The sequence below is a fragment of the Oncorhynchus clarkii genome, chromosome 4, assembly GCF_045791955.1.
Source record: "Oncorhynchus clarkii lewisi isolate Uvic-CL-2024 chromosome 4, UVic_Ocla_1.0, whole genome shotgun sequence".
In the NCBI taxonomy this organism is placed as follows: Eukaryota; Metazoa; Chordata; class Actinopteri; order Salmoniformes; family Salmonidae; genus Oncorhynchus; species Oncorhynchus clarkii.
Genome location: NC_092150.1, coordinates 89,110,108 through 89,120,960, shown reverse-complemented (window position 1 = coordinate 89,120,960; position 10,853 = coordinate 89,110,108).

The window sequence follows — 10,853 nt, the reverse complement described above, 5'->3', positions numbered from 1 at the left end:
TTATCAAGTGAACCATTACCAAGAGACACATTACCAAGAGACACATTACCAAGAGGCTCATTACCAAGAGAACCCTTACCAAGAGAACCATTACCAAGAACATCAATAACAAGAGGCTCATTACCAAGAGGTTCAAAACTAAGAGGCTCATTACCAGGACATCATTATCAAGAGACTCATTACCAGGACATCATTACCAAGAGATTCAATACCAAGAGGCTCATTACCAAGATAACCATTACCAAGAGACTCATTACCAAGAGGTTCAAAACTAAGAGGCTCATTACCAGGACATCATTATCAAGAGACTCATTACCAGGACATCATTACCAAGAGATTCAATACCAAGAGGCTCATTACCAAGATAACCATTACCAAGAGACTCATTACCAAGAGGCTCATTACCAAGAGAACCATTACCAAGATAACCATTACCAAGAGGCTCATTACCAAGAGAACCATTACCAAGATAACCATTACCAAGAGGCTCATTACCAAGAGAACCATTACCAAGATAACCATTACCAAGAGGCTCATTACCAAGAGAACCATTACCAAGAGACTCATTCCCTAGAGACTCATTACCAAGAGGCTCATTAGCAAGAGGCTCATTACTAAAATAATGATTACCAAGAGACTCATTACCAGGAGGCTCATTACCAAGAGTCTCGTTACCAAGAGAACCGTTACCAAGAGGCTCATTACCAAGAGGCTCATTAGCAAGAGGCTAATTAGCAAGAGGCTTATTACTAAAATAACCATTACCAAGAGGCTCATTACCACAACATCATTACCAGAGGCTCAATACCAAGAGGCTCATTACCAAGTGAACCATTACCAAGAGACACATTACCAAGAGACACATTACCAAGAGGCTCATTACCAAGAGAACCCTTACCAAGAGAACCGTTACCAAGAGACCCTTACCAAGAGAACACTTACCAAGAGAACCATTACCAAGAGGATCATTACCAAGAGGCTCATTTCCAAGAGAACCCTTGCCAAGATAACCATTACCAAGAAAATCAATAACAAGAGGCTCAATGCCAAGAGAACCATTACCAAGAGGCTCATTACCAAGAGGGTTAAAGTTCACAACCAGTGGTATCATTACCAAGAGCGTCATTACCAAGAGGATCATTACCAGGACGACTCTTACCAAGAGGAGCCCTTACCGAGAAGATCTATGTTCACGTCTGCTTGATTTTAGCACATGCTCTCTGTCGCTGAAACATTATACATATGTGTGCAGGAGTGTGAATGAGCACACACACAAACATATACTCCACATGATCATTTTCAGCATGCTTCACTTAGTTGGAGTTCTTCCCTTACCCTATTCACTATATTCCCCTGTTCACTGTACATTTATACATGGGAGGGTGAGCATTATTGTCTAACCTTTAGGCAATGGAGTCAGTGTTCACTACTAAACAGACAAAATGGCGGCTGGAGAGAAGGAAGAGGTAAACCTAAACCCACTGTTGGCAGAGTAATGGGCCTTGGAGGACAATGGAAGCCGTTTCTATGGTTTTATGGTGGAGGCCCTGTGTGTGTGCGTGTGTGTTAGTGTGTGTTACATGTTGATATATTTTCTATCTGCAGTGTATCTGTTGTACATCTACATAGGAGAGACGGCCTCAGGAGATCACCTCAGAAGAGCCATATCCACTCTGGATATGGCTCTTCTGTGTTATTGTATTTGGTTAAATCAGAATGGTTTCCAAAGCACATAATTGTATTTTATTGCAATAATTAGCTAACTTGTTTTGGGGGTGTTTGTGTCCTTGAGTGTGATGCAATAGGCTGGCTTGAGTTCTTCATGGGTTTGGTCAGTTATGTAACGGCAGCGATAGTAAGGAAATGTCTGTTTCCCAAATGGCACCCTATATAGTGCACTTGTTTTGACCAGGGCCTATAGGGCAGTATAGATGTTGTAGGGTGTCATTTGGTTGTTCCCTTGGTGATGCTCCAAGCCAGCTGGCCTGGTGGTTTTGAGTCGCTACGTTACATACTGTACAGAGCATGCTGCGAGATGCAGGTGCTGTGTGTAAATTACACAACTCTTTCCACCCTGGAGCCTGAGAACTGGGCTGAAAGCACCTGATGATTGTATATGCAACAGTCATATTGAGCAGTTTGTCTCTCTTTCTCTCCCACTCCTTGTCTCTCTACTTCCATCTCTCCCCTCTCCCCATCTGTTAATGTGGTCAGTGTGATTTCTGCAGACAGACTTTTCCAAACCTTGGTGCATTTTACATGCCACGTAATTCATCATCGTTGAGTTGAGTCTTGGAAAAGTTGAGCTTCTTAGAAGCCGAAAGAGATCTGGATCATAACTTCCTCATTCAGTAGCGGGAGGGTTGGGGGTGTTTTTAAATTTTTTTTTTTACCTTTATTTAACTAGGCAAGTCAGTTAAGAACAAATTCTTATTTTCAATGACGGCCTAGGAACAGTGGGTAGAACAACAGATTTGTACCTTGTCAGCTCCGGGATTTGAACTTCCAACCTTTCGGTTATTAGTCCAACGCTCTAACCACTATGCTATGCTTCCTCCCCAGAAGTGAGCGTGCGTGCGTGCGTACGTGCGTGCGTGCGTGGTCAGATTGAAGCCCAAAAGGAGCAGGCATCATATTCTCACAAAGCTGAGTAGCAGGAGTTGTTCCTTGCGCCTGATGAAAAATAAGGAAGGGATTCTGGGGGGGGGGATTTATTTTTTCATTTATTTTCTTCCTCCTTTCTTCCCAGGATAGTTTGTGTGAACAAATGGTGCATACATCTTACCAGACAGCTTCTGAATTTCATAAATGTGTTTTCTTGTTTCACGGTAAAAGGGGGTGTAGGCATGGGGGGTTTAATGGGATGGAGGGGGGTGTTTTTGGCTCTTGGATTATTTTGGTTTAGTATTAAAAAGGAAGAAAGGAACAGGAGAGTTGTGAGGAGAGGAGTTGGTTTCAGGCACTACCTGTCTTTTTATAACATGGTTCTATTTGGAGTTCTATAGGGTTCTATTTGGAGTTCTATAGGGTTCTATTTGGAGGTCTATGGGGTTCTATAGGGTTGTATATTTAGAGTTCTATAGGGTTATATTTTGAGTTCTATCTGGGGTTCTATGGGGTTCTATTTGGGGTTCTATTTAGAGTTCTATAGGGTTCTATAGGGTTCTATATTTAGGGTTATATTTAGATTTCTACAGGGTTCTATTTAGAGTTCTATAGGGTTCTATTTAGAGTTATATAGGTTTCTATTTAGAGTTATATTTTGTTTGAACCTTTATTTAACTAGGCATGTCACTTAAGAACAAATTCGTATTTACAATGACAGCCTAGGAACAGTGGGTTAACTGCCTTGTTCAGGGGCAGAATGACAGATATTTACCTTGTCAGCTCAGGGATGACATTTTTCCACCTCTTGGTTACTAGTCCAACGCTCTAACCGCTAGGCTACCTGCCGTTCTATTAGGAGTTCTATTAGGAATTCTATTTGGAGTTCTATAGGGTTCTATTTAGAGTTCTATAGGGTGCTATTTGGGGTTCTTACCATGAGTTTCAGGACCAACCATGCATGTATTGAGAAAGGCTATTCTTCAACAGGGGCTGTTAGGTCAGGGCTGGGATTTTTTGTCTGGCTGTGAAACCATTGAGCACCACCACCCGTCTTATTTGATCCAACAGCACTGGGGCTGTCTTCAAATCCATTTGACAACAAACGTTCTCATCTGTCTGCAAATCCATTGGATGCCAAACGTTCTCAGCTGTCTGCAAATCCATTGGACGCCAAACGTTCTCAGATGTCTGCAAATCCATTGGACGCCAAACGTTCTCAGCTGTCTGCAAATCCATTGGACGCCAAACGTTCTCAGCTGTCTGCAAATCCATTGGACGCCAAACGTTCTCAGCTGTCTGCAAATCCATTGGATGCCAAACGTTCTCAGCTGTCTGCAAATCCATTGGATGCCAAACGTTCTCAGCTGTCTGCAAATCCATTGGACGCCAAACATTCTCAGCTGTCTGCAAATCCATTGGACGCCAAACGTTCTCAGCTGTCTGCAAATCCATTGGATGCCAAACGTTCTCAGATGTCTGCAAATCCATTGGATGCCAAACGTTCTCAGCTGTCTGCAAATCCATTGGATGCCAAACGTTCTCAGCTGTCTGCAAATCCATTGGACGCCATCACGTTTTCATCTCCTGAGACCCAGATGACTGGCCTTTGTGTTATTTGTGGCCTTTTTCCTTTGTCATCACGACTCCATTCTCTGATAGGCTCTGACAGGGAGTGATAGCAGAGACCAGCAGAGACCACATTCTCCCTGATCACTTGTCAGTACACATTAGCCCCATTCACAGCTATGTAGCTAACGGTATGGGCCATTCTCATTCACCACTAATGCTAAGGGATATACCCATTCACCGCTAATGCTAAGGGCTATTCCCATTCACTACTAATGCTATGGGCCATTCCCATTCACCACTAATGCTAAGGGCTATTCCCATTCACTACTAATGCTATGGGCCATTCCCATTCACCACTAATGCTAAGGGCCATTCCCATTCACCACTAATGTTAAGGGATATACCCATTCACCACTAATGCTAAGGGCTATTCCCATTCACCGCTAATGCTAAGGGCTATTCCCATTCACCGCTAATGCTAAGGGCTATTCCCATTCACCACTAATGCTAAGGGCCATTCCCATTCACCACTAATGCTATGGGCTGTTTTCATTCACCACTAATGCTAAGGGCCATTCCCATTCACTACTAATGCTAAGGGCAATTCCCATTCACCACTAATGCTATGGGCTGTTCTCATTCACCACTAATGCTATGGGCTGTTCTCATTCACCACTAATACTAGGGGCTGTTCACATTCACCACTAATGCTATGGGCTATTGTCATTCACCACTAATGCTAAGGGATATTCCCATTCACCACTAATGCTAAGGGCTATTCCCATTCACCACTAATGCTAAGGGTCATTCCCATTCACCACTAATGCTAAGGGCCATTCCCATTCACCACTAATGCTAAGGGCCATTCCCATTCACCACTAATGCTAAGGGCCATTCCCATTCACCACTAATGCTAAGGGCCATTCCCATTCACCATTAATACTAAGGGCCATTCCCATTCACTACTAATGCTAAGGGCCATTCCCATTCACAACTAATGCTAAGGGCCATTCCCATTCACCACTAATGCTAAGGGCTATTCCCATTCACCACTAATGCTAAGGGCCATTCCCATTCACTACTAATGCTAAGGGCCATTCCCATTCCCATTCACCACTAATGCTAAAGGATATTCCCATTCACCACTAATGCTAAGGGCCATTCCCATTCACCACTAATGCTAAGGGCCATTCCCATTCACCACTAATGCTAAGGGCCAGTCCCATTCACCACTAATGCTATGGGCCATTCCCATTCACCACTAATGCTAAAGGATATTCCCATTCACCACTAATGCTAAGGGCTATTCCCATTCACCGCTAATGCTAAGGGCCATTCCCATTCACCACTAATGCTATGGGCCATTCCCATTCACTACTAATGCTAAGGGCCATTCCCATTCACCACTAATGCTAAGGGCCAGTCCCATTCACCACTAATGCTATGGGCCATTCCCATTCACCACTAATGCTAAAGGATATTCCCATTCACCACTAATGCTAAGGGCTATTCCCATTCACCGCTAATGCTAAGGGCCATTCCCATTCACCACTAATGCTATGGGCCATTCCCATTCACTACTAATGCTAAGGGACATTCACATTCACCACTAATGCTAAGGGATATTCCCATTCATCACTAATGCTAAGGGCTGTTTTCATTAATCACTAATGCTAAGGGCTATTCTCATTCACCACTAATGCTAAGGGCTATTCTCATTCACCACTAATGCTAAGGGCTATTCTCATTCACCACTAATGCTAAGGGCTATTCTCATTCACCACTAATGCTATGGGCTATTGTCATTCACCACTAATGCAATGGGCTATTCTCATTCACCACTAAGGCTAAGGGCTATTCTCATTCATCACTAATGCTAAAGGATATTCCCATTCACCACTAATGCTAAGTGCTATTCCCATTCACCGCTAATGCTAAGGGCCATTCCCATTCACCACTAATGCTATGGGCCATTCCCATTCACCACTAATGCTAAAGGATATTCCCATTCACCACTAATGCTAAGGGCTATTCCCATTCACCGCTAATGCTAAGGGCCATTCCCATTCACCGCTAATGCTAAGGGCTATTCCCATTCACCGCTAATGCTAAGGGCTATTCCCATTCACCACTAATGCTAAGGGCCATTCCCATTCACCACTAATGCTATGGGCTGTTTTCATTCACCACTAATGCTAAGGGCCATTCCCATTCACTACTAATGCTAAGGGCAATTCCCATTCACCACTAATGCTATGGGCTGTTCTCATTCACCACTAATGCTATGGGCTGTTCTCATTCACCACTAATACTAGGGGCTGTTCACATTCACCACTAATGCTATGGGCTATTGTCATTCACCACTAATGCTAAGGGATATTCCCATTCACCACTAATGCTAAGGGCTATTCCCATTCACCACTAATGCTAAGGGTCATTCCCATTCACCACTAATGCTAAGGGCCATTCCCATTCACCACTAATGCTAAGGGCCATTCCCATTCACCACTAATGCTAAGGGCCATTCCCATTCACCACTAATGCTAAGGGCCATTCCCATTCACCATTAATACTAAGGGCCATTCCCATTCACTACTAATGCTAAGGGCCATTCCCATTCACAACTAATGCTAAGGGCCATTCCCATTCACCACTAATGCTAAGGGCTATTCCCATTCACCACTAATGCTAAGGGCCATTCCCATTCACTACTAATGCTAAGGGCCATTCCCATTCCCATTCACCACTAATGCTAAAGGATATTCCCATTCACCACTAATGCTAAGGGCCATTCCCATTCACCACTAATGCTAAGGGCCATTCCCATTCACCACTAATGCTAAGGGCCAGTCCCATTCACCACTAATGCTATGGGCCATTCCCATTCACCACTAATGCTAAAGGATATTCCCATTCACCACTAATGCTAAGGGCTATTCCCATTCACCGCTAATGCTAAGGGCCATTCCCATTCACCACTAATGCTATGGGCCATTCCCATTCACTACTAATGCTAAGGGCCATTCCCATTCACCACTAATGCTAAGGGCCAGTCCCATTCACCACTAATGCTATGGGCCATTCCCATTCACCACTAATGCTAAAGGATATTCCCATTCACCACTAATGCTAAGGGCTATTCCCATTCACCGCTAATGCTAAGGGCCATTCCCATTCACCACTAATGCTATGGGCCATTCCCATTCACTACTAATGCTAAGGGACATTCACATTCACCACTAATGCTAAGGGATATTCCCATTCATCACTAATGCTAAGGGCTGTTTTCATTAATCACTAATGCTAAGGGCTATTCTCATTCACCACTAATGCTAAGGGCTATTCTCATTCACCACTAATGCTAAGGGCTATTCTCATTCACCACTAATGCTAAGGGCTATTCTCATTCACCACTAATGCTATGGGCTATTGTCATTCACCACTAATGCAATGGGCTATTCTCATTCACCACTAAGGCTAAGGGCTATTCTCATTCATCACTAATGCTAAAGGATATTCCCATTCACCACTAATGCTAAGTGCTATTCCCATTCACCGCTAATGCTAAGGGCCATTCCCATTCACCACTAATGCTATGGGCCATTCCCATTCACTACTAATGCTAAGGGCCATTCCCATTCACCACTAATGCTAAGGGCCAGTCCCATTCACCACTAATGCTATGGGCCATTCCCATTCACCACTAATGCTAAAGGATATTCCCATTCACCACTAATGCTAAGGGCTATTCCCATTCACCGCTAATGCTAAGGGCCATTCCCATTCACCACTAATGCTATGGGCCATTCCCATTCACTACTAATGCTAAGGGACATTCACATTCACCACTAATGCTAAGGGCTGTTTTCATTAATCACTAATGCTAAGGGCTATTCTCATTCACCACTAATGCTAAGGGCTATTCTCATTCACCACTAATGCTAAGGGCTATTCTCATTCACCACTAATGCTAAGGGCTATTCTCATTCACCACTAATGCTATGGGCTATTGTCATTCACCACTAATGCAATGGGCTATTCTCATTCACCACTAAGGCTAAGGGCTATTCTCATTCACCACTAATGCTATGGGCTATTGTCATTCACCACTAATGCAATGGGCTATTCTCATTCACCACTAAGGCTAAGGGCTATTCTCATTCATCACTAATGCTAAGGGCTATTGTCATTCACCACTAATGCTATGGGCTATTCTCATTCACCACTAAGGCTAAGGGCTATTCTCATTCCCTGAACTTACTGTGTCCCAAATGTATAGGTCCCATAGGTCTCTGGTCAAAAGCAGTGCACTATGTAGGCATTAGGGTTGCCATAAGTCTGACGGCGCTAATCTCTCCTGTTTGTTGAAGCTGCCCCAATGATGGCATTAAATCCTATCTAAACTGTTCTCTGAGCAGCTCACTGAAGATGAGATAAATGATTTTAAAACACCTTGTGTATAATATATTTTTTAAATGTAGTAGAGCTAGGAATGGTCTGGTCTGGGAAAGCTGTTAGGGAGAAAACCAGCCAAAGGGGAATTTATTGGAGAGAGAAAGAAAATTGAAAATGGCGTCTGGGTGTGTATTATGTGTTGAGAGGAGGAGAGACCCTGGGAAAGAGGAGCGTGAGACTTAAATTCACCAAGGCTATTGTAGGCGTTTCTGTTGTTTAATAAAGTGTGACCATTTATTATTAAAAACATCCCATTGCTTCATATCTAGCCCATCGACCTTCTAATTTTCCATTGGAACAAGTGTTGTTGTACGGTTCCTTCTCCTGTTTAGTCATCTCAAGGCTAGATAACATACCTCCTCACTATGGCTGGGCCGGCGCTAGGGTGGAGAGAGACGACAGGGGAGCCAATAAGAGAGAAAGGGGAGACGGAGTGAGGGATGATTGGCCTTCACACCACTCTTACTGCTGACTTGGAGAAAGACTGTCTAGCTGCTGCCATGTCACTTTTCCCTCTCCTCTCCACTCCTCCCTCTCCTCCCCACTCCTCCCTCTCCTCCCCACTCCTCCCTCTCCTCCCCACTCCTCTCTCTCTTCCCCACTCCTCCCTCTCCTCCCCACTCCTCCCCACTCCTCCCTCTCCTCCCCACTCCTCTCTCTCCTACCCACTCCTCTCCTCCCTCTCCTCCCACTCCTCCCCTCTCCTCTCTCTCCTCCCCACTCCTCCCTCTCCTCCCCACTCCTCCCTCTCCTCCCTCTCCTCCCCACTCCTCCCCTCTCCTACCCACTCCTCCCTCTCCTCCCCACTCCCCCCACTCCTCCCCACTCCCCCCCACTCCTCCCCATCCCCCCACTCCTTCCTCTCCTCCCTATCCTCCCCACTCCTCCCTCTCCTACCCACTCCTCCCTCTCCTCCCCACTCCTCCCCATCCCCCCACTCCTCCCCTCTCCTACCCACTCCTCCCTCTCCTCCCCTCTCCCCCCACTCCTCCCCACTCCCCCCCATCCCCCCACTCCTCCCTCTCCTCCCCACTCCTCCCTATCCTCCCCACTCCTCCCTCTCCTCCCCTCTCCTACCCACTCCTCCCTCTCCTCCCCACTCCCCCCACTCCCCCGACTCCTCCCCATCCCCCCACTCCTCCCTCTCCTACCCACTCCTCCCTCTCCTCCCCACTCCTCCCTACTCCTCCCTCTCCTCTCCTCCCTCCTCCTCCCCACTCCTCCCTCTCCTCCCCTCCCTACTCCTCCCTCTCCTCCCCACTCCTCCCTCTCCTCCCCACTCCTCCCTACTCCTCCCACTCCTACCTACTCCTCCCACTCCTCCCTCTTCTCCCCACTCCCCACTCCACTCTAAAGATTGATTTACATGTGTCAAGTCTCAACATCAGACATAAACAAATGCACATGCCATATAATTAGGCACGCCTCTCCATTCATTTGTGTGAAATTGCACAAACTCAAAAATAACACAGTGCCTTATGGGATTACACCTTGCTATGAATCCGCCAGCGTTGCAGGCTAATTAGCCCCAACTCCATCGATCATTTTCACTCCTTCAGCTTTGGGACACGTGTTCAAAATGGAGGAGGTCGAAGTGGCGAGCGGGAAAGGGGGGGTGATTTGGGATTCAACCACTCTTTTTTTGTCATAATGCAGAGAGATATTTAGAGGACGCAACATTGTATCTGTCTGTGATATTATGTACGGACAGAGCCATTGAGGTCATCTCCATTTTGAAATAGTACATTTTCTTTTTCTACGTCTATGAGTGTGCATACTGCCACATGGAGTGTGCTGTTTAAACAGTTACAAAGTCAATGTTTGCATAGGAAGTCCCACCCAGTTGACTACTTTAAAATTGTGAAATTCCTCAATGGCACTGGCACATGCTTATACATGTGCTTTTGGTTCCTGGAAGTCCTCTTTCTCTAAGTCGTCATGTGACTGTTGCATTGTGGGCGGTAACCTCTAGGCACTTTTAACAAACCCAAACATGGCTTGTGATTTGGTTTGGTGTTTGAGGCTTCGCTACAGGGGAGATAATAACTCTGATGTGCTGACTACTCTGATGGATTTTTTTTGTTTTTAAATATTTAAAAACAAATACAAGACGATCAACTGTGCCAGCTATCATGCCTTTGCTTAATGTTTCATCTACTCATAAATAGCAAACCTGGCATGACCATAGAGTAGGTATTCAAAATCACCAGCAAAACAATATA